Consider the following 23,485-nt stretch of genomic DNA (forward strand, 5'->3'; position numbering starts at 1 on the left):
GAATATCAAATGAAGAGGTACTGATTCTAAGTTGTTTTTTTTTTAAAAAAGAAATTTATGACACATCTTGGTTGATAACAATGTCCTGGCGTCAAGGAATTGTCGGTTTGGTAGTGGGGTGGGGGCAGGGTGGGAAGAGATGTCAGAATTTGAACACGGTAATCATGTTCAAACTCCAAATGTACGTAGGCTGCAGTAGTTATGCAGAGATTAAAACCTTGCGCGTGATAGACTAGCATGGAGAGCTGCATAAAACCAGTCTCCGGAATGAAGAACACAACAACGACATCTTCTCGTCTGTTTTTACTGTGTTTAACTTCTAACTTAGTGTTATTGCATTAAATTCTTGTTGCTTTCGTTTATCAAGATACTTGAAAACGGCCCAAGACCGAATTTTTTCAATAGTACAACAAATAAAAAAATTTGATAGCTGTTGCCGGCATCAAATCATTTAAATGAATAGTGTTTCACAAAGGCGGATCTATGCTAGTAATAAATATTTACGGAATTCCACACGAATAGTGGACTGCAGCTTGGGAGGACGTAGCGTATTGATTGAAAATAAGAAGATAAAGAAAGACATCATGTACAACGTAACTAATATCTTGCTGCAGAATGTTCCGCATATAATGGACTGAGGAAGAAATTAGTGCTACAGTCTCGCAAGAGCTGCTGACGAGAGAACGCTGGTCATCAGTGTGCACTCTAGAGACTGGAGGCGAGAAAGTGGCGTGCCTCTCTCCTGCAGCTCTGGACTCCAGCTTTCCAGGGCGCCGCTGAGTCACGGAGCGGCGCGCTTTCGGGCAGCGTGCCCGCCCGGTGCCTAGGCGGCTGGCGCCCACACCCCCTGCCGTCTGTACAGCGTGTGGCGGAGAGCTGTGCTCAGGGGCCGTGCCTAACAAGCTGCGGGCAGGCAGCCTAGCATAGCCTAGCCGCCCGCGTAGCGCTCTCTGCTGCGGACGCGGAAACGCATCCCTTCTCACCCGAGCTGCTCTTTCCCTCGAGGGACGCCATGCGTGGCTGGCCCTGAGGCGCTTCGCAATCGGCACGCACAGTACTCAGGCCTTAAATTTCTAAAAATCCCGACATAAAACTCATGAAGTCCCTTAAGAAGTTCCGTTTATTCGTGTAAAAAAGTAAGAGCATTTAACAGCAACATCAACTCCTCACCCACTTTTTGGAGTCCACTTGTGTTTATCGTATTATGGAGAACATCATCATATCACGATACAAAGACTAAAATCTATTTCTTCCTTGTTATCATTACCTTTATCATCCATCAACTGTATTTTTTTTTTTCATTTTCAGTGCTTGCGATTCATTCCAAAGCGGTAATCGACGTGTTGCGCATTAATAAGTACATGAGGTTAAACACTGACCGCTACGGTCGCAGGTTCGAATCCTGTCTCGGGCATGAATGTGTGTGATGTCCTCAGGTTAGTTAGGTTTAAGCAGTTCTAAATTCAAGGGGGCTGATGACCTCAGATGTTAAGTCCCATGCAGGTTGGTGTTAGGGGTGGCCGGATGCCCTTCCTGTCACCACCCCGTACCCCCAGGGATGGAATCAGTTACCCCAGCTGTCTGCATCCAGCGTAAATTGTGAAATAGTGTGAACGTGTTTCAAATGTCTGCGACGCGTGTTACTGAGGCGGAAAGTGGGGAGCAGCCCAGTATTCACCTAGTGCGATGTGGAAGACCACGTAAAAACCACATCCAGGCTGGCCGGCACACCGGTCCTCGTCGGTAATCCGCCGGGAGGACTCGATCCGGGGCCGGCGCTCCTACCCAAGCCCAGGAAGCAGCGCTCGTTGCATTTGGTCTAGGAGGACGTCACAAGACATCCGTTGCAAGTTGATCGTTGATTTCTTGACTCAGTTCTTTATTACAGAGAGCACGCAGCACTCTGACCGTACACGCTCAGCTACCGCGCCGGCTGCGCTCTGGGCTACACTGGCGTTTTTTTTTAGTGGTCAGCAGTATATTTGTTTAAACAATCTTGTCTACATTAGTTAGAGAGGAAGTCGGCACTTGATTGCTGGTCTAATGTGAACCAGCCTTAAAAGAACGTCCTGCGCTGCCGCGCCGCGCCACGGCTGGGGCGAGACTTTAAGGGCAGTGTGCCGCCTGGCCGCCGGAGTGACCCGCGTGCGGCAGGTCAGGAGCCACAGGTGGCCGGCAGAGGCAGGGCCTGCCCTTGGCCGGCGTGGGAGGTGGCACGTAGGCCTTGTCGCGCCCTCCGGTAATCCGGAGCTCAATCACGCCGCGCCGTGGCCCCCGCCCCACTCCGAGCTGCACTGACGGCGGCCGGCAAGAGAACGTTCCAGCACATTACAGTTGCGTCCAGTGTACTGCGACACCCGCCAAGCTCCCAGTGGCGTATAACTGACCACCTATATATGGGATATTATTTATATACAGTGCTGACAAAATAGTGAAGCAGTCAGAACACGAGGTCATGTCAATGTAGGCTTAGTACACCTGCACACCACCGGCACGTATGTAAATTATCAGAGTTAAACTTCCCTGTCAAAATCAGAATGCTGTAGTGTGTTTAGCGTTGCTACCAGTGCTGGTAGTGTCTATAAAAGACGTGAAAAGCGTCCGATGTTGAGCGATCAGATACCCTGCACTCCTGTCAAACATCCTTCTCGGCACCTGACATAGTCTGGAAGGGGGCTTAGTGTAGGTCTCCATTTGGCCAGCTGATCGCATCGTTTAATATACAGATTTTTCGGTCATCGAATGTGAGAGTGACCCGATGGCGGTCTGCACGGGAACGTGAGGGCAGCTACAATCGTTAAGCTTCCGGTCGACCACGTCTGACAAAAGCAAGGGAGAATCGTCGTATTGTGCACCCTCACCACAGCTTCGCCTGCCATCCGAAAACAGTCCGCCTTCGTAGATGAATAGTCAGCTCGACCGTTACTGTCAGGCATTTTCCCTCGGTGGACGACAAGTATGGCGTGCGCCAGCCGAGGAGGTACGCGACGGATCAGCAAAGCTTCCACGGTCAAGAAACCCAGCAACAACGCGACAGCGGTGTGCTGACCAGATGTCTCTTCATACCGCATCCAATGACACCATTGGCAAAAGGAAGACACAACGGTCGGTCGGGCCCGATTGTTCCTTCTACAACCAGAAGGCGGAACTTTCCCTGTTTACCTTATTTTATCAGAGAACAAGTAAGGGACTTCCTGCAGCATTCTATGCCATCTCGCACCACTGGTCGGAGACCAGTAGGAGCTAAACTAGGAGACTGACGCCCCAATCGTAGGTTGCCATTAACACAACAACACAAACTCCTGCTTTTGGAGTAGTGCCGTGACGAGAGGTACCGAGTGGTGACGAATGGTGTCGTATTCTGCGATAAATTGCCGCTCTGCACTGTCCTGTGTGACCGTCGTGGACGAGTAAAGGGTCGATCTGGGAAGACATTTCAATCTTTCAATGATTTTGAGAGGCACAGCGTTGTATGCCTGGCATCATGGTGTGGGTAGCGATGTGGTCTGACTTCAGAGCATGACTGGTAATGGTTGACGCAACTCTGACCGCACAACGGTACGTAAGGACTTCCTGCGTCTTCATGTATTACCTCTCAAGCGAGAGTATCGCGGTGCTATGTTTCAAAAGGACAACACTCGTGCATACACAGCACATGTCTCTATGAACTGCTGCATGAAGTTAAGCTACTTCCGTGGCCAGCGAGAGCCTAAACATGTTCTTGATGTAACATGTGTGGAATCAGTTCAGACTTTAACTCCGTCCCAATACCAGAATGCAGAATATCAATCACCAGTTATAACTCCCCTCAGTGGAGTATGGAGGGTATACAACGGCTTTATGATACGTGTGTGAGGCCAGGGAGTATGCAACCTCATATTCATAAGACGGCTCATATTGCCAGTTTTTTTTTTTTGAGATTTTCATTCAATCAGGTAAGTCTAATTTCGTTTCTTCCTCCATGTATGCTTAAACAAGTTTATACACTGAACTGTGGCTGAATTGTCCTTATTATTAACTTTAAAAAATAGCGTAGTGTTGCAAGGTTCATCCAGCAGGCGGCACTGCAAACAGGTGGCCCGAATCTAGCACCCTATCACTTGCACACAAAACATTCGCATCATCCAGGAGGCGGCCTAACTACTGCCTTTTCGTGTACAAGCTCTGCGCTTCCACCCGCATCCTGCTCAGTGTTCGCCACACTGCGTAGGAGAATTTACTTGTAGAGGGTGGATCTTCTCTTGGGACCGTATCAACGTTCTCCATTTCAGTCCTCGAAGTTTCCTCTCGGTGTGTCTGACGAGCACCGAGGAAGATCTGCGTTGCTTGCACACGACTTCCCATGGATCGCAAGTGCCTCCCGATGAGCTACGAGTCATTCATTGTCTGACGTGTCTTAGGTCCACTCACGACGCTATGTCACGGCGCACTTGTAGGCTGCTACGCCAACCAGCGGGAGGAGCTTCTGCACTGATGTTGGCTTCGGGATCCCGTTCCAATCTGGACTAACTCGTTCACTGCACAGTCCACCTCCTCCGGACGCGCAGATGCGCACCACACACCAGCGGGGTATCCGGCAGCAGATGCAAGTATGCCACAACTGTCAACAGTCCTCAATCAGCATCCCTTTTCCTGTTCTTCAGTGACCTAATAATGTCGTTTCCAGCACAGACGTGGTCTTCGGCTTGATTCAATACTGTTTAAATGTCAGGGTCGTTCGAATACGCAAATACAGTCCTGTGGATCAATAGTGTGACAGGGGGCTGTCTTCTTGACACAAAGAGATTTCTCGCCACGCCTGTAGTACGGCCCTGCTTTATTAGGCAGATATCCGTTCAGCTAAACGGCCTTGTGAGTGTCTTGTCGTAATACAGTTCCCTTTGTTCCAGACGGCACGTGAAGAGGAACTCTCCATTGCCTTGCGTCGCTGTTAATGGTCACTGTCGAGTGTCGCGGCGGAGTAAGTCGGAAAATTGAGAGAAAGCAACCCCCGAGGCGCTTTCCAAACACACACAGACACACACACACACACACATGGGTGCCGGCAGCTCGGGGAATTATCACGGGCAGCCAAGCGTCATTCGGCTGGGAACCCGGAAACGGCATAAAACGGTCCCAATGCCCCGGGGCGAAGGCACCAGGCTCTGGCAGTCTTTACTGCGGACGCGACGAGATTCCGGATCAAGCTCGAGACACTTCAGAAACACGACGAGGCACTGCCGCATCACATCATTACGACCAATTGTATGATGTTTTCGGAGAACAAAAATCTCCTCCGTAAAAATCAACAAGGATTCCGCAAACAGCGATCCTGCGATACACAGCTCGCTCCGTTCCTCCGAGAGATCCATAGCGCTGTAGACAACGGCGCTCAGGTTGATGCCGTGTTACTTGACTTCGGGGAGGAACTTAACAGAGTTCCGCACTGCCGTTTGATGAAAAATCATACGAGCTTATCGAGCGTCGGACGTTTTTCGACTGGATTCAAGGCTTCCTTGCAGACAGAACTCAATATGTCGCTCTTAAAGGAACAAAACAGACAGATGTAATTTCTGGAATATCCCAAAGAAGTATTGTTCACAATGTGTATAAATAATGTATTAGAAAAGCGATGGATGCTCTGTAAGACTGTTCGCAGTTAATGCAGTTGTCTATAACAAAGTAGCAACGCCAAAAGACAGCGTCGACAAATAACATGTAGAGGATTGGCGAGTGATGAAGGCCTGGCAGTTGACCCTGAACGTAAATAAACGTCACATTTTGAGCATACACAGAAAGCAACTACACTATTTATCAGAAACTTTTGGAAACAGTATCTGCTGTAAAATACCTAGGAGTAACCACCATAAGAATAATAATTACACAAAACAAATATTAGGAAAAGCAGATGTCAAACTGAGATTCAGAGGAAGAGTCTCAAGGAAATGTAACTCAAACACGAAGTAAGTGGCTTATAAAGCTCTTGTTCGACCGGTTCTTAAGTATTGTTCATCATTACCAGGTAGAACTGATAGAAGAGACATAGAAGATCCAACGAAGAGCGGCGCGTTTCGTCGCGGGATCGTTTAGTCGGCGCGAAAACGTTACCGAGATATTTCCAGAATGAGATTTTCGCTCTGCAGCGGAGTGTGCGCTGATATGAAACTTCCTGGAAGATTAAAACTGGGTGCCCGACCGAGACTCTAACTCGGGACCTTTGCCTTTCGCGGGCAAGTGCTCTACCAACAGAGCGAAAGGCAAAGGTCCCGAGTTCGAGACTCGGTCGGGCACACAGTTTTAAACTGCCAGGAAGCTTCGTTAACAAGATACTCAAAAAACTCCATTGGCAGACGTCATCAGAGAAGCGTTGTGAATCACGGAGAGATTTGCTTTTGAATTTTCGAGCTATCACTTTCCGGTAAGAGTGGAGAAACATATTCAATTCTCCCACATTCATCTCCCGTAATGACCACTACGAGAAAATTCGAGAAATCAGAGAGATATCGACAGTCTTCCAATGCGCCATTCCCGAGTGGGACATGATAGGGACGCTCAGTTAGTGGTATCAGAAGAACCCTCCTCCCCGCACCGCTACACGACTTGTGGACTGTGGTGAAGATGTAGTCGTATCGTTAGTGTCCAGAGAAACTCCGCGCACATCTGCTGTAAACGATGCAGAGTATTTGACACGGTAAGGAGTATGATGCCTCTGTTGGTTTTTTTTCCCACTTTGTAAACCATTAAGCTCCTGAACGGTGATGCACTCCACTGGTTATTGATACAATTCTCTCTACAGTACGAAGTAACCATCAGTTGCCGTGTGTAAATCATTTTAATACATTATTTACCTCCGCCCTTGTCTGAGATGATGGGTAATGTATGTTCCTGTTGTCAGAATGTAAGATTCTAGTTTCGACAATTGTGAACAGATAGCCGAAAATCTGATGACGAACAGTGAAAACTTCGTCCGAACAGGCCTTGAAAGGTCCAAAGGTACCGTCCGGCCGCCATGTCATCCTCAGCCCACAGGCGTCACTGGATGCGGTTATGGAGGGGCATGAGTGGGCACATCGCTCTCCCGGCCGTATGTCAGTTTACGAGACCAGAGCCGCTACTTCTCAATCAAGAGCTCCTCAGTTTGTCTCACGATGGCTGAGCGCATCCCGCTTGCCAAAAACGCTCGGCAGACCGGATGGTCACCCACCCAAGTGCTAGCCCAGCCCGACAGCCATTAACTTCGGTGATCTGACGGGAACCGGTGTTACCACTGCGGCAAGGCCGTTGGAGGAACAGTGAGAAACCTACCGAAAACATTTTTAACCTTCTAGTACCAATAAAAGTTGATTCTTTAATAACACGTCATGTCACTCAAGGAGCATAATTGTTTGTATATTTTAAAATACTTCGCAAATGCAGTTTAATATGAGAAAAATGTACGAATTAATCATTTAATATCAGATATGGTAGTTTTAAATAAATTGAATTATGTAAGGTACTGAATTTAAAATAAGCCTTTAAAATTATTAAAATAACGACCTTTGTATCTTAATTTAACAAGGATTCGAGCTTTTTGATATATGAATATCGAAACTTATCATACATATACATTTCCATCACCTCTTTCAAGTGCAGAAGTAATTGGTGTATTAAAACGGTCTTCAGCTAATAGTGGATCCAAAGGGTCCGAAATCCATCGTGGTATTTAACAAAACACGAAAAAAATACTACATAGGTATTGAATATGGTCACTTCCACAACTGCAAAATACTGATTAATCTAGATAACACAAAACTGTCAAATAGATTACCAGACGCTTGTACAAAGGGAATAATCTAATATCTTTCAACATCCGGAGATAGAATATCCTATAGAGGCTACTGGACACCTCTTGTTTGTAATTATTTAATCGCCCAGTACAGGCTGAGGTAATATGGCGTACAGTGGCTTTTATATATTCATTTTTGATTATGACTACACCGTTGCAAATATAGTAAGAGATGTAGAAACATAAACAGACGAAAGCAAAACTTCACAGTTTTGTCGGCTACACCATACTAGAAGGTGTTGAAAATGAAACAATAGAAATCGTAGATTTAGAAAAATGCTAACTACGAAGAAGATAGCAGGACTTCCTAAAACAAAACGTACGAATTCTAAGGGAAAATTTGCGTGATACAGTGAACTGCATGATATGAACACTGATTCGAAACGAGGATTTGGAAAAGACGGAGAAGTTTGGTACATACCCATATCCTGATCGTAATGGAACCATTCAGAGTGTAATGGATAGGCCAGTCCATTTAATTATGTATGTAATAATACGCAAGCAGTGAGTTTCTCGGGTGTTAGTGATCTCGAGTTAATGCTTTACTTCTGTAGTTTATATTGATATCTTTTGCTTTTAGATTAATCCTAATCTGAATCATTTCGCTCACTGAAACAAAATTAAATTGTAGAAGAAACTACATAAAGCAGAAAATTAAAAATCCTACAGTGTGTCGTTTTTCCCTTCATGTTCGGGTGGAGCAATGTGAAATTTAGGACAGATATAGTGTCATGTAAAAGTAGTCATCCAAAAGTCAGATTATCTTAGGATTGAGTTATGGACAGATGGCTGAAACTTCAGGAACGAACTCCATGATTTTTAAGAACACACTCTTATGATTAATAATAAAATTTCTTCGGGTATGCCAAATTCTCTAATCTACACACAGCACTTAATCTAACTGAGGTGCTCTAATCAGAGATATTTAGAGCCATGTTATTTCCGTTGATTCTAACAGCTGTGGAGGCATCCATGAGAGACAATTCACACAGGCATCAACATCATTCAACAGACTTTCAGTTGGACTCAGCTTTGGGGGTTTGACCTTCTGGAGAATCGTTGATCGTTTCTGTCACTTCTCTTGCTCGTATCACCACTTCACCATTCCTAATGAATTATAACATCTTGGACCATCAGGTTAACAATTGCCGTGCGATAGATAGTGGCTGAAGTATGATGCTGTCCCATGTTACTGCGGGACAAACGACATCGATAGAGCCTAGGCTTTTAACGTAGCTTACACGTACAGCGTTCACCCCTGAGCGAACGCTTACTATGTTTATGTAAGTTCTAAAGCCACTTTTGACAAAACTGTTTCTTAGTACTACTGTGGATTGTTCATGTCAGCCCTTCAGTATCGATTCTGGAAATGCGAAAATGCTCGCAACCGATTTTCTCTCTTTATAGATACTCTATCTTATTCAAATAGTGACTGGTTTGTAAAGCTATTACTTGCTTCTTAAAATGCTTGCTTAAAAGAACGATATGGTTTCCCTTGGAATGAAGTTGAAGAAGTATTGGACTAACCATTACGTTATCCAGTGCCTTTTATTTAACCGAAAAGAAGCACATGTTATCGAAAGCGATAATAGTACGTAATTGTTGACATACGATGAAATGGCAAAGGTAACGGGATATCTGCTAATATCGCGTCGGACCTCCTTTCCCGCGGCGTAGAGCAGAAACTTGGTGTGACAATGACTCAACAAGTCATTACAAGTCCCCTGCAGAATTTTTGAGCCATACTGCCTCTATACCTTCCGTAATTACGAAAGTACTGCCGGTGCAGAATTTTTGTGCACGAAATGACCTCTCAATTATGCCCCAATAGTGTTCGATGGGATTCATGTCGGGCGATCTGGGTGGCCAGATCGTTCTCTCGAATTGCCCAGAATGTTCTTCAAGCCAATCACGAACAATTGTGGCGCGGTAACATTGCGCATCGTTGTCTGGGAACGGCTGCAAATGGTCCCCCAGTAGCTGAAAATAATCAAAATAACCATTTACATTCAATGATTGGTTCAGTTGGAACAGAGGACCCAGTCCATCTCATGTAAACACAGCCCACACCATTCTGGAGCCACCACCAGCTTTCTCAGTGCCCTGTTGACAGCTTGGGTCCGTGGCTTCGCGGGGTCTTCGCCACACTCGACCCCTCCCATAAGCGCATCGAGACTCATCTGACCAGGCCACGGATTTCCAGTCGTCAGGGGTCCTATGATATTGTCTGTCACGTGCACAGGGGAGCTATGCAGGAGATGGAGTGCTGTTAGCAGAGGCACTCGCGTGTGTCCTCCGCTACCATAGGCCATTAACGGAGAAAAATTTCGCCCCATTGTGCTAACGGGTACGTTCGTCGTACATCGCACATTGATTTCTCTGGTTATTTCACACACTGCCGCTTGTCTGTGGCACTGACAACTCTATGCAAACGCCTCTGCTCTCAGTCGTTAAGTGAAGGTTGTTGGCCTTTGCGTTGTCCGTGGTGAGAACTGATGTCGGAAATTAGGTATTCTCAGCACACTGTTGACACTGTGGACGGCGGAATATTTAATTCCCTAACTAATCCCGAAATGGAATGTCTCATGTATCAGCTCCATCTACGTGTTCAAAGTCTTAATTCCCGTCGTGCGGCCATGATCACGTCGCAAGTTTTCACATGAATCACCAGAGTCCAAATGACAGCTCTAACAATGCACTTCCCTTTTACGCTTGTATTCGCGATACTAGCGCCCAATGTAAATGTGCATATCGCTTTCTCGTGACATTAGTCACTTCGCTGTATTTACTGCATTAGCAAAATCGAACTTCTTGGCAACGACCTTATATACTCATTGTAAACAGTTCTAGCATACTTTCTTTTAGTGACAAATGCTGGTGACATTTGAGCAGTCATTGATTCTGTGCACAGTAATAGGTATGTATTGACGGCTCTCTATCTTCCACCATAACCGAGTCCATCAACATGAGGTAGCAAATATGAGGTAGCCAAGGAGGAGGAAACGTGGGTTCTACTATACGAAAACTTCTTGGTAGCTACAACAGGAAAACACAATTAATTAGCAGGAGTACAGAATAAGAACGTATTTATTACTTAACTTTGTTGTAGTCCATGATTTGTTGATTGACAGTTATAGAAGACGCGACTATACTCGGATCGATCTCTCAGGCTGTGTGGTCGTATGACTGACGACATCGCTTGTATATTTAATTTTCTATTCATTAGCAGTTTCTAAAATGTTGGATTTCAATAATTCTCGACCAGTGATTATTTCGCTCTTTCGGAAGGCCCAGCTTCGCGTCGCTGCCTTCGGTGCGGAAGGAGCCGGGTTCGACTCCTGACACCGCCTCGTATTCTTCTGAGGTAGGAACGTCTGTAACAGGCTCTACTCGGCCTTGTGAGGTCAAAAAAGGAGCTGCGTGACAGCAGTGGCGTCACCAGGATTCATCTACTGGCAGTAACAGCTAGGGGTACTAGCAACATGCTCTTCACAATGTCCACGATCACAAATCGCTCCGCGTACTGCTCCGTAGGCAGCAGTCTGCCAGTCGGAATAGGGCTAAGGCGCACTCCTTGAGTGGTGTTTACGTTGCACGAAGCTTAACAATTAACTGGATGTATTAAAACGGTTTTCCAAGCATTAATAAGTGTGGATAAGATTTTCAAACGTGCCCTCCTGATTTAGACTCCACGTCTCAGCTCATTTCGCTGAGCCGCCCGGTGTGGCCGAGCGGTTCTACGCGCTTCAGTTTGGAGCCACGTGACCGCTACAGTCGCAGGTTCGAATCCTGCCTCGGGCATGGATGTGTGTGATGTCCTTAGGTTAGTTAGGTTTAAGTAGTTCTAAGTTCTAGGGGACTGATGCTCAGAGCCATTTGAGCCACTTTTTTTTTCATTTCGCTGAAGAAACCTTAACAGTTGGTTTATAGATGGTATAAGCGCATTTTGTGTCGCACGCATACGTTGCGAGGAAGTGGTCTCTCGTACCTCCCAGCGGGAGGTCCCAGGGGATTCTGACGTCTTCTTGATGGGTCGTCACCCTCCCCCCTTTCGCCCCTGCCCCCTCTCCCGGTCTCTCTCTCTCTCTGTTCTTTGTCGGCCAGGTATTTTAATGGATCGCCGCGCCGCGCAGCGCACCCCGAGGCGGGGGAAATAACCCCATCCACCAGCCGGGGACCCCACATTAGCCACACCGCTGATAGACATTTTATTCGAATTCCACGGCACGGCCGCTGATTAGGGAGGAGGCAGCGCCGACGGGCTGCCGGGAAGAGGAGCTGGGGAAATGGGCCGCCATTACGAGCGCCGGCTTCGCCGTATCCACCGGCAGCCCCGTCCTGTCCTGTCTTGTCCCCTGTTATCATCGCGTTACTCGCCGCTGACATCGACGCCCCGACAATCGGGACGACGTGGTGGTGGGGAGGGGGCAGGCGGCCCAGCCTCACCTGGACCGCGAGGCACTTGGACACGGGTAATAAACGGCGGGAGAAACGTACGGATGCTGATTCCTCATCGGCTCTCTCTTTAATGCACCAATCCCGAAGGGTTTGATGTTATCATCCAGTTGTCTACGACGTACTGAAGTAAGGAACACAATTTTCACTTTATTGGCAGTTGGCCATCGTCATACAACTATTCAACACACCTACATCATATTATTATTAATAATGTACGTAGACTGTTTAGGTTTTTAAGTTGGTAACGCCACGTGGCGCTCTGTATGAAAATCACTGACAGTGCTGTGTGCAGTCTGTGGCTGGTTGGACTCATTGTTGGAATGTTCGCTTGTGTATGTTGGGCAGTTGGATGTGAACTGCGCGTAGCGTTGGGCAGTTGGAGATGAGCCGCCATCAGTGGTGGATGTGAAGAGAGAGATGCTAGAGTTTTGAGAGGTTACTATAACTGGACGATCTGGACGTGTGTCCGCCAGAAAAAGGAAATTTGTAAAGGTTATGGATTTATATATATGATGACTTTTGAACTTTATTAAGGTAAATACATTGTTTGTTCTCTATCAAAATCTTTCATTTGCTAACTATGCCTATCAGTAGTTCGTGCCTTCAGTAGTTTGAATCTTTTATTTAGCTGGCAGTAGTGGCGCTCGCTGTATTGCGGTAGTTCGAGTAACGAAGATTTTTGTGAGGTAAGTGATTCATGAAAGGTATTGGTTATTGTTAGTCACGGCCTTTCTTTTGAAGGGATTATTGAAAGTCAGATTGCGTTCCGCTAAAAATATTGTGTACGTTGAGTTTTCCTCAGCTGTTTGAAAATCAAATGACGTAGAGGTTTACCAGCACTGTCATTCATAATTTTTTCTACGGGGACGTTTTAAAAATCTTATGGGACTTAAATGCTAAAGTCATCAGTCCCTAAGCTTACACTCTACTCAACCTAAAGTATCCTAAGGACAAACTCACACACCCATGCCCGAGGGAGGACTCGAACCTCCGTCGGGACCAGCCGCACAGTCCATGACTGCAACGCCTGAGACCGCTCGGCTAAAGAGACGTTTCAATAATAACAATAATATCTACATAGTACCCCAGTCTTTCAAAATCGTACTACTGACATGGACGGTAAACTGAATACTTTAACACAAGGAACTGATGATCAGAAAAGAATATTTAATCTTTTATTCCCAAGCTAATAGGAAATGTTGGCCAACGGCAACACCGGTTCCGATAGCTTTCCGAAGTTAAGCGCTGTCGGGTTAGGCATTTGGATGGGTCATTGTCCTGGACTGCCGAGTGCTGTTGCAAGCGGGATGCACTTAGCCCTTGTGAGGCCAATTGAGGAGCTGCTTGACTGAGAAGTAACTGCACCGGTCACGAAAACTGGCAAAGGCTGCGAGAGCGTTGTGCTGACCACATGCCACTCCGTATCCGCTTCCGGTGATGCCTGCGGACTGAGGGTGACACGGCGGCCGGTCGGTACTGTTGGACCTTCAGGGCCTGTTCGGATGGTGTGTGTATAGCAAATGTTCAAAGAGACGACCGCAAGTCTTAATGCAAGATTGTTAAAAACAAAACAAAAAAACAACAAAGAATCGGCACTCCGTCAAATATCTCTGTGTTACAATGGGGCAAGCAGCGACAAACCCATAAGGATTTCGAACTTACCTTTCCTGATTTTTGTTTCGAACCCTAGAAAACTGTACCATTCCCTCCGTACAAAGTTAATTATGTGTTTATGTAGTTCATCAATCCTGGGAATCAAGAATCTCTACGATATTTACCTGTTATCGCTAGTGGTACGACATTGGTCCTGAGCATTCCAAAACTGTTTCAAAATCTCTACACTAGTTCCTCAGACTAGCCCGGACATAGAAAAAGAACCGAGCAGGGACAGTTTATATGCGTTGAGAGAGCGGATTTAATAAACCGTTTTTTATTGATTGAATAATACATGACTGCAACTTACTTTTGATGTGTACATGCAGTAATGTTCCTTTGTTTTGATGGATGACAAATGCAATGTACATTCAAACGGGAAAAGATATTATTTATGTGATATAATTTCGGTTTAACAAGTTTCGTATGTTTTACTTTATTTTTACTGTGAAACCTTGCTTCTTGTCGAATTTCATGATTGTAGGACAACGGGAAGTACCCTACAGCTTAAGGTGAGTGAGTTCTCGAGTATGAACATATGTTACACAAATGACCAAATCTTTTGATCGCATTGATTTAGTAGCTTAAATTTTTTATGTTGTCCAGGTACCACAGACTTTAGTAGGTGACATTAATTTGAACTTGATACGCCAACTTGTTCCGCAAAAAAAGGGGTCTTAAGAGACGAATAGAGGCAGACGGGTAAAAAATGACAACTTATTTTTCATGTAATATAATTACAATTAGCAGGTTTCGGACTTTCATTTTGCTTTTACTGTGAAACTTTATTTCTATCCAAATCTCGTGATTCTAAGTCAACGGGAAGCGCCCTGCAGGTCTCGATGCGTGAGTTTGTGTAAAAATATGTGACATAAATAACCGTAACTTTTTATTGCACTGACTTAGAAGCTTATAATTTTTACGCCGACAAGGGACCATGAACCTTAGTGTGTGACAAATTTGAATTCGATACGTCTATCCGTTTCTGAGAAAAACGATTCTTAACAGTCAGACAGACTAAAAGACAGATAGCAAACCCATCCTATAAAGATACCGTTTCTGCAGACTGAGGCACGAAACCCTCAAAATCAATAACACAATGTCATCGACTTCCACGAACGACATCTACTTCATTCAAATTCGTCTAGGTGTACTATCGCGTCATCATACAGGGTGTTCGAGAAAGACGTTTTAAAAATTTGGGAGGTTATAGAGGCTGAAATTCGAAACGTTTTGCACTAAGCCGGAAATGTGATATAAAATTTATACAATAGTAGGAGGTGTTCGACCTTCCACGCTTTGACGGTGTGTTACTGCTGCAGATGGAAGACTTGTAAACACACAACTACAGGAGTCCAGCAGAGCCTCTGTACAGGAAGTTGTTTACTTAGTCCTTGTCGTCCTTCATTTCATCCTTTTCTGTCACTGGCGTTGTGCTGTAAACACGCACCTAGTCAGTTGGGTGGGTGTACAGTTGTCTGCTTATCGTGTTTTACATAGGCTGTAGTTATGTTTTACCTTCATGGAGGGCAGTTCCCCATTTGTAGGAGCTGCTGACATGCATTTGTGTTATGGCGAATGCCAGAATCGGCTGTACGCAGGAAGATACCCAAACAGATGGCTTCCTAGCACTCCACAATTCACCATTGATAATTGTTGACTGAACGGGAGAGGATCCGTTTAAGGTGATACATATCGGGCAAGCGCAAGGAGAGTGGCACGAAGCCCTGATTTTGAAGAGGACTTTATGAAATATGTAGCTGCCTATCCGACAATAAATGCACGTGCAGTCGCCCACGCTATGCAAATAAATCACGTGAATATTTGGCGAGTTTTGTACGGGCTTACGTACATCTGCCACATGATTAACCACGCGACCGCTACGGTCGCAGGTTACAATCCTGCTTCGGGCATGGATGTATGTGATGTCCTTAGGTTAGTTAGGTTTAAGTAGTTCTAAGCTCTAGGGGACTGATGACCTCAGATGTTAAGTCCCATAGTGCTCAGAGCCATTTGAACCATTTGAACCTTGCTGGACCACACCATCAACGAGAAAGTTTGGTTGGTGCATCGTATTTAAACTTTCTGAAAAATGCCCCACCTGAACATGTCCTGGACGTCTGCTTGCAAATGCACATATCTCACTGACAACTACATTTAGAAAGTAAATGGAAGGGGATGCCCAGCTCGTTTGGTCTGAGCACTCCCTGACTTCACCCCTCTTCATTTTTTCCTCTGGGGTTACGTAATTTTCTTTGTGTACTCAAAAACTGTTGTTGCTTATTGAGCTTATCTTTACAGCGTTTGACACCATCACAGGGGAGTGAGGTGTCTTACAGAGAATCAGGCAAACCATAGTTCGTCGTTGCAACTTTTGTAACGAAGTTAGTGGTCGTTACACTGAACGTTTACTCTAAAGTAGTAAACCAGCCGAATCGGCTAACAGTACACGGCCCAGTCACATCAGGCGTAACGTGACTACCGCCTCTGTTCGACGTCAGTGTGGGACAACTACTCACAGACGGCAGGTGGAGCCACAAGGGTATACAAAGCGTGCCGGGGGTACACAGAAAACAGTGCAGTTGTGGGGTAATGAAGCGATTTATCTGACGCCCAATAACGCATGACCATTCGCTTTCGAGCAAAGGGTGGCAGAATTTCCGAAACGATCAAGTTTGTACACTGTTCGCATCGTGCAGTTGTGCTTAAAACATACCGTGGGTGGTAAAATGGCGCTATCCAAACCGGTGGGGAAGCAACAACGGTGCACCACGGGTCATGGATGACAGGGGTGAACGACGGCTGTGGAGATGTGTACCGGCCGGCGAATAGACGCGCAACTGTTGAGCAACTGACCGCCCAGACGAACCAAGGAGATACCAATAGTGTCTCCTCCACGAACGTAGTGCGAACGTGTGGGCCTCCGCAGCAGACACCTTGCTCAAACACACATTTTGAACGCTGTTTGTCAGCAACCAAGAGTGAAATGTGCACTCCAATACCGCAACTTCACGACCAGTTAGTAGCAACAGATGCCCTTTTCAGATGAGTCACGTTTTATGCTCCATCGGACATATGGCCGAGCTTTTGGGCGTACGGCGTGAAACGTCTGAAAGCAAGGATCCTGCGACAATCGTCCAATATTCGGAAGGGTCCAGGCCAGAGGGAGGGGGGGGGGGGGGGGGAGCGTTACGACTGAGGAATTTTTCTTGGCCTTCCCAGAGTGATGTTGCCATTCTGAACGATCACGTGCATCTATATAAGTATGCATCTATCCTTGAGGGCCATGTCCACACCCATATGCAGTTTTTCTTCGGCGTGGTTATATCGTACCAGCAGGACAATGCAAGCTGTCACACAGCTCTCAGACTATGTGCGTGGTTCGAAGACGACCAGCAAGAGCTTCAGTACTTGCCAGATCCAGACCCAATCGAGAGTCTGTGGGACCGCCTCGAACGGACTGTTTGCGCCATGGATCCTCGGCCGAGAAACGTCGCGCAATTGGCTACACCATGGAAATCGGGCTCACTCTGTTCCTGCACGTCCCGCAGCGGCCCGAGCTTCAAAAGCATTCTGATAGTTGGTCACGTCGATGCGACTGGCAGCTTGTTGTATAGAACGGTATCGAAAACCTTCTGAAAGTCTAAAAATTTTGAATCAAATTGAGATCCCCTGTCGACCGAACTCATTACTTCGTGAAAACGAAGAGAACATTGTATTTCACAAGGATAATATTTCCTGATTCCGCGCTGGCTTCTGTCAATAAAGCGTTTGCTTCGAGGTAATTCATGTTCGATCACAAGTTCCAGAATTCTATTGCAAATCGATGTCAGTGTTATGTTGCCTTTTTAGAGTACTGGAGTGACCCGCGCAGCTTTCCATTCCTTAGGTACGGCTCTTCCGTCGAGCGGGCGGTTGTACATGATTGCTGAATACGTAGTTTTAACGTTCCACCGCTCTTACGTGCAACTAGACGGCTGAACTGTGTCGCCGTTGGTTTACACCGCGCCCTGAAACCTGACCGGTGTATCAGTTCGGCGCGTGACAGAGCAACCAGCTGTTTCTCACAGTGGGAGATGCCGTTGACGAATGTAGGACGGCGTGGCAAACCGGTCCTCAGAGACCAGCTGGGAGCGGCTCCAGTCACGTGCACCTGTCCCTGTCTCCCGAGGAGCGCCACAGTACTGTAGCACGGCTCCTGCCACGGAAGCGATATCAGGAACTGAAGAGGCTATCAGCGGACGCAAAACTAACAGGAATTGCGAAAAATCAGTAAGCCCATAATACTTTCAGTAGGGCAGAATTTAAAATAGCGTTGGACGAGTTGGCAGACGGAATATAAAACTTTTTAGCGGAATTCCTGAAGTCTTTCAGTGAAGTGGCAACAAAACGACTATTCACGTTGGTGTGTAGACATTGGCGATATGTCATCACAGTTTCGGAGAAACATCATCAACTCAGTTCCCAAGATCGGCAATTCTGACGTTACCGGTGATAATGGAACAAAATTAAAGAAAAATCAAAACACGTTCACAGGATTTGTCGACCCGGAAGAAGTGTTCGTCGACGTGAAGTGGTGCAAAATGTCCGAAATTCTGAGGAAAGTAAGGGTAAGCAATAGGGAAAGGGGGTAATATGCAATATACACAAGGACCAAGAGGGAACGATAAGACTGGAAAATCAAGAAAGCAGTGCTCGGATTAAAAACTGTGTAAGAGAGATGTAGTCTTTCGACTCTTCTGTTGACTCTATACATGGAAGAAGTAATGACAGAAATAAAAGAAAGGTCAAGAATGGGATTAAAATTTAATGTTAAAGGATATCAATGATAAGATTCGCTGAGGACAACACTGTCCACAGTGCAAGTGAAGAATAATTATGGGATGTGTTGAATGGAATGAACAGTTCACTGAGAACAAGTATGGACCGAGAGTAAATCGAAGAAATACGAAAGTAATGAAATGCAGAAGAAATGAGAACAGCGGGAAACTTAACGCCAGAATTTATGATCACGAAGTAGATGAAGTCAATGAGTTCTGCCATTTAAGAACCAAAATTACTCATGACGAATGGAACAAGGAGGACGTAAAAAGAAGGCAGAACTGGAAAAAAGGGCATTCCTACCCAAGAGAAATCTGCTAGTATCAAACATACGTCTTAATTTGAGGAAGACATTTCTGAGGATGTACATTTGGAGCACAACGTTATGTGGTAGTGAGACATGCACTGTCGTAAAAACAGAACAGAAAAGAATCGAAGCATCTGAGGTGTGGTGCTACAGAAAAATGTTGAAAATTAGATGGACTCATACGGTAAGGAATGAAAGGTTCTGCGAATAATGGGCGAGGAAAGGAATATGTGGAAAACACTGTCAAGAAGAAGGGACGGAATGACAGGACATCTGTTAAGACATCAAGGAATGACTTCTATCGTACTAGAGGGGGCTGTAGAGTAAGACGGAGATTGGGATACAGCCGGAAAATAATTGAGGACATAGATTGTAAGTGCTATACCTGAGATGAAGAGGTTGGCAGAGGAGAGGAATTCGTGGCGGGTCGCATCAAACCAGCCAGAAGACTGATTATTAAAAAAAGAAAAGGAAAAAAGGGGGATCGTTGGTATCAGTGACATTGATATGCATTCACACTTCCACTAAATGAAAGATGAACACTTTATGGAGGCATTCCAGTTTCGTCTAAGCAGCTACAAAGACGAGGTGGCAACAGGAAGGGCATACGGCCATTCTCTACCACTAACAATGACAAAACATAATTTAAGAGATTGATTCTGTGTACATACTGGAGAAATGCCGGTGAAAAGAAGAAAGAGGAACTTTTCTTCGATTAAAATAACTTATAGTAACTGCAACGCATTTCTACTACTATTCCATTATGCTGTTTGCCTTTCTTTGTTTTCACGTCGAAGCAAAGTTATCAGTCCTCATACCACGTTAGACGCTTTCCTTGATTAGTTTTATATGTCGAAATCGATTACTATTATTTACATGTTCACAAGGTCATTATCAGTAGCTGGCGGGTGATTGGGGCGGGGGGGGGGGGGGGGGGGGGCTGCAGAACAAACCGTGTTGTACTGCTCAGTCATACCAGTGTTGATTCATTATTCCATCAGTGCAACTGAACGTAACAACTCGACCTGTGGTAAAATATTGTCTTTGTGTGTCACGACAATCCAGCCGTTTTCTCGAGAACTCTCCATCTGACCTACGTGTGAAAAATTTGAAGAATCTCATTAAAATCAAAGAAATCGAATGTACATTCATACATTGTTGTAAGTCCGATAGCAGTTGGTAATACGGTGGAGGAAATTGAGAACGTTGAGAAATAAAAATGGAGCATTTGGTCGACATCGCGGTAATTAGATACAGAGGGGCGACAAGCATGGGTATGTAACAGCCAGTGTCCGATTAGTTCCGATGTTCCTATGAACACGAGAGATCTGAACGCGGTAGCCAGAAGCACATTTGAAAGCCGCTCCTTCAGAAAAAGAATGTAGTGTCATTGCCACTGCGCTCTCTCGTTTGAAAAGGCTCTGATGAGACAATGACTGAAATGATAAAATACTTCTACATCCTGCCACAAACCATTATGTGATGTCATCCAGGGGCGATAACCAGGGCAATCTTCTGATTTCCACCTGCAGTCAGAAGCCAAGACGTAGACTCTGCACACACAAGTGCCGTTCTGTACCCAGTAGTTGCAACGGAAGGTCTCTCTCGGTAGAAACGGGCGGCATGAGAGCGCTGGCAGGTCTTCTTTACGACTCTAAACAGCCACTAGTGCCCGAACAGCTCCGTCGTTAAAAGCCAGTACTTTCCGCTGTAATAATCTAAACTGCGCAAAATGCTGTGAACCCTTGGTACGTATCTCTATACGGAATGCTGTTCGTGCCACCATCTATGCACCAACGATGGTGACACGGAAGAAAACATCAAGAGAAGCATCTCAAGGATGGTGCCGCAGTCGTTTGACATGTTTTGTTGACCAGGTGGACAGACTGAAATGCTTATTGTAGTAAGGTGGTATTTCATTGTTTCCGGTAATTCCTAAACGTTAAAGGCATAATTTTTATTGAAACTGCACTACATAAAAAAGTTTCTACATTTACTCAAAGATATCTTTCCGGCCAGACAACCAGCCCAATCCACTACAGTGTCAGTATCAGTAACAATAGGGTTATTCGAAACGGTACTCGTGATATAGCTGGACGTAGGATTTACCAGTGCGACGATTCTGGCAACTCGCGTGCGCATGCTGATGAGCCCTTGGGCCAGTTTAACCTTCGTAACAGACAGCCATCCCCAGCTCGTGTCAAGTCACTGGACACGGGAGCGGCAGGTTCGGGCCCTGCTGGTCAAAAAACTTTCATTCCCAATATTTGGCTTAAAAAGCACTAACGATACCGTGCAACAGTGCGCTATGCCAAATAACAAACCTCTCAGCAGAGTCTCACGGAGTGGGCCCTTGGGACATGTCGATGGTGATCCGTGTTAAGCTCGACGAAACCCACTTGTAGGTACCGAGAGGAATAGCCTGTCTTTAAGAGAAGTAATTTAACCTCCCCTTTCTTTTATATCGTCACAACCAACATTAACGAAGCGTTACTATCGACATGTATCATCGCAGTTATTTATATACATTTTATACGCGCAATAAGGAAGATATCGTTTTGTGTACCGTTACCGGGCTCATATTACGAATAGTGCCGTACCAACTCCGTTTTCAAAGTAACGGCGATTTATGATGGTCCCCTGGATGTTACAAAATGCGGGACATGGTTCTTAAAAGGGTGTGTGGTCAGCAAGGAGTGCAGTGTATGCTTGCAACATGCTCAGAAGCTGCCCACAACGTTGCAAAGGATTTTTCGTGGTAGGGGGTTCCATTCCTTCACCAGAGCGGTTGACAACTGTTGGATCGTCCTTGGTGCAATACGCCTCCCCAAAGCATTCCACATGTGCTCCATTTAAGTAGGGAGAAGGTGAAGGCCAGTCCATTCAGTGAATATCCTCTCGTTCAGAAAACTCCTCTACCTGCACTGTTCGATGCGGTCGCTCACTATCATCGATATATATGAGGTCAGGGCCAAATGAGCACATGAAATGCCCCACACGGGGAAGGAGTACAGTGTCACAACAACGTTGTCCAGTGAGTGAAAGTGTTCTAAGATTTGGAGGTCAGTACATCCATGCAACATTATGCGTGCCTATACCGTAACATGCCGTTCACCAGAACTATCATGTTCGACAATGTTCGTGGACGCATTATGCGTCCCTCACCTCTCGCCGTATGAGGCTACGTCCAGAATCGCTACTCAGGTTGAAACTACTCTCATCCGAGAAAAGCAAGCAACTCCTCTCATCGCTAATTCAGTCCCTGTGCTCCAGCTCCACCACACACGGTGACTCCGATGTTTGGATGTAAACGGAACACAAGCGACCAACCCCCTTACGCGCCTTGCAAGCAGTCGTCATTCCACTGTGGAGCTTCTTGCTTGTTGCTCCAATGTGGCGGTCGTCTGCACTTAACAATGCTGAGAGCAACAACAAATTCCTGGCGTACACTCGTCACACTTCGCCCTACTTCGTTTTCCGGATGATTCTTTCTCAAATGTCTCCTGGCCATTTTGTAATGAAGAAAAGCGCAACCGAGCACGATAAATGCTCACTGACACACAGAGTCTTTTCCCATTGCTACAAGTGCCACGTGCTGCGGGGGGCAGCTTATTTTGGCGCTGTAGTCCCACAGACCACACACCATGTGACTTTCAGCCTTGTGTGCACGACTGGGAGATATCTGACCTTACCGACCCCCGCTTTGTCATTTCCACTGAGTAGTTAATATCTTATATGTTTTACAGCTGGATCCCTTTGATTGTCATCCACAGAGGTACGTGGACGACATTCTGCGTCGCTTTTTGTTGTCCTTCGCGGCAAGCCATCTTTGGCTTACGTTTCAACAAGATAATGTCCGCCCACACACTGCGAGAGTTTCTACTGCTTGTGTTTGGCAAGCTATGTCGCTGGATCTCCCTTCGAGTAAGAACGTTTGGAGGATTAAGTTCTACGGTGCAATATGTTCGTGTATTACCCTCCCTTAACATTCAGCAGAGAGAATTGGTACTCTTCGTAGACTAATAGAATTATAATAAATTCCATTAGAGAAAAAACAGTAGGAGAAATTGTTTATGATGTTTTCCAGGGCATTATTAACGGGTTCTCTGAAAATGGACTCACCTTTTATTTTGGGAAAATAATGTATAACCAATTCCACACAACAGAGGCATACCAACAGTTGCTGTAACAAATGAATAGGACTCCGTGAACAGGGTAAAATGCTCAAAATTTTATGAGTGTACCTACAGATGAAAACTGCAGAAACATACCTGTGAGCCGCCCGAAAATTTATTTCAGCTACTTTTGCTCTTCGTGCAGTTCCTAATCTTGAAAACATACGAATCAAGCTCCTAACATATTTAGCATATTTCCGTTTAACACTGGGTGATAATTTTCTGGGGTAACTCATTATGTAGAAAGAAAGCATTGATTGCGCTAAA

General features: G+C 45.7%; 1 protein-coding gene across 2 annotated transcripts in view; it reads right to left on the reverse strand.

Moving 5' to 3' along the window:
- The window catches only part of LOC126354870 (patched domain-containing protein 3), a 382,944-nt gene that overhangs the window by 345,013 nt on the left and 14,446 nt on the right, over positions 1-23,485 (reverse strand). The gene's annotated exons all lie outside the window — the stretch shown is intronic.

The sequence above is a fragment of the Schistocerca gregaria genome, chromosome 3 (genome assembly GCF_023897955.1).
Source record: "Schistocerca gregaria isolate iqSchGreg1 chromosome 3, iqSchGreg1.2, whole genome shotgun sequence".
NCBI classification, from domain to species: domain Eukaryota; kingdom Metazoa; phylum Arthropoda; class Insecta; order Orthoptera; family Acrididae; genus Schistocerca; species Schistocerca gregaria.